This window comes from Gossypium arboreum, chromosome 4 (assembly GCF_025698485.1).
Source record: "Gossypium arboreum isolate Shixiya-1 chromosome 4, ASM2569848v2, whole genome shotgun sequence".
Lineage (NCBI taxonomy): Eukaryota > Viridiplantae > Streptophyta > Magnoliopsida > Malvales > Malvaceae > Gossypium > Gossypium arboreum.
The window spans coordinates 96,821,119-96,823,109 of NC_069073.1; the positions used below are offsets into that span (position 1 = coordinate 96,821,119).

The 1,991-nt window shown below is 38.8% G+C and overlaps 1 non-coding gene across 1 annotated transcript; it reads left to right on the forward strand.

Moving 5' to 3' along the window:
- The first annotated feature begins 1,681 nt into the window (after window positions 1-1,681).
- LOC128292172 (small nucleolar RNA R71) lies at window positions 1,682-1,788 on the forward strand. Its single transcript, XR_008282157.1, has one exon. It is a non-coding gene; the product is annotated as a small nucleolar RNA R71 (small nucleolar RNA).
- The last annotated feature ends 203 nt before the right edge of the window (window positions 1,789-1,991 follow it).

Here is a 1,991-nt window from a genome sequence, read left to right on the forward strand (position 1 = left end):
CCGCCATTCATCTAGTTCATCGACTTGTAGCCTTCATTCTTCATAGATGGGTCCTTTTTCGTTACTCGAACAAGGCTCAAGTGTGTTCATTGAATGTGTTTCCTGTAAAGAAGGTTTCACTACATGATCAGTATTAGTAGTACGATTTATGCAATCACCCTCGATATTTGATGTGTTAATTGAATTACGAGCTTGAAGAGTGATTGTTTCCTCACCCACACGAAGTGTGAGTTCACCTGTACCAACATCAATTATAGTTTTAGCAGTTGCTAAAAAGGGCTTTCCTAAAATTAAAGGCATGTCACTATCCTTTTCTATGTCTAGAACAACAAAATCAATTGGGAATATGAATTTGTCAATTTTAACGAGTACATCTTCAATAATACCCTTAGGAAATCTGATTTTTTTTGTCTGCTAACTGAATGTTCATCCTAGTTTGTTTGGGTTTCCCAAGACCTAGTTGTTTAAACATTTTATAAGGCATGACATTGATACTAGCCCTTCAATCAGCCAAAGCATTATTAACATCTAAGCTACCAATTAAACAAGGAATCGTAAAACTCCTTGGATCTTTTAATTTTTTGGCCAGCTTATTCTGTAGTATGGCTGAGCAAACTACATTTAACTCCACATGCGACGCCTCATCCGACTTCCGTTTATTTGTTAAAAGCTCCTTTAGGAATTTGACTTTGTTTGGCATCTGTGAAAGAGCTTCAATAAACGGTAAGTTAATATGTAATTTTTTTAATAATTTAAGGAATTTACGGAATTATTCATCTATGTGGTCTTTCCTTGTTGCATTGGGGTGTGGCACACGAGGTTTGTACTCTTTGCTTACCGGTGTTTGTTCACTGTGGTCTACCTCACCTTTTCTTTTACTTACCATAATCCCTTACCTCGGTTCTAGTTTAGGTTCGGCTAACCCTTCCTCATCTTGAATGGTAATTGCATTGAGTTGTTCCCTTGGGTTAGATTCAATGTTACTCGGCAGGTTACCTTCTGGTCGTTCAGAAATCAATTTGGCAAGTTGGCCTATCTGAGTTTTGAGCCATTGGGTCGACGCTTGTTGATTGTTAAGTGCTGTTTCGGTATTCTCAAAGTGAGTTTTGGACACCGAGATAAACTTTGTTAGCATCTCCTCAAGGTTCGGCTTCTTTTCCTGTTGGCAAGGTGGTTGTTGAGAACCAGAGGGTGTTGTGGCCTTTGATTTCATTGACCGCCCCACGAGAAATTGGGATGGTTCCTCCAACCTGCATTATAAGTATTACTATATTGGTTATTTTGAGGTCCAGAGTTATTATTACCCATATATTGGACTTGTTTCTCCTCGATGCTAGGGTTGAAGGGTTGATATTTTGTGTATGCTCCTCCTTCATTTGAATTGCACCTCATCACTAGATGTACCTGAGTAGAACCACACAAACCGTGAATCTTTTTATTTAAGAGTTCTACCTGGTTAGATAGCATAGTAACCGTATTGAGGTTGAAAACATCGGCTGCTTTCTTTGGCTTTATCTTCATAACTTAACACTAATAGTTATTTAGTGACATATCCTCAATAAATTTGTAAGCCGCACTAGATATTTTGTTATTCAAAGTGCCACCGGCGGCTGCGTCGATGAGTTGCCTCGTTGAGGGGTTCACATCGTTGTAAAATGTCTGAACCTGTAGCCAAAGTGGTAACCCATAGTGAGGGCACCTTCTCAAAAGATCCTTGTAACTCTCTTATGCATCATAGAGTGTTTCTAGATCCATCTGCATAAAAGAAGAGATGTCATTCCTCAACTTAGTCGTTTTAGCCGGCGGGAAATATTTAAGTAAAAACTTTTCGGTCATTTGTTCCCAAGTAGTGATCGACCCTCGTGGTAACGAACTGTTTATTTTTGTTCCTCAATGAAAAGGGAAACAACCGAAGGCAATGGCATCATCAGAAATGCCATTGATTTTAAAAGTGTTGCAAAACTCCAGAAAATTTGCCAAGTGATTGTTTG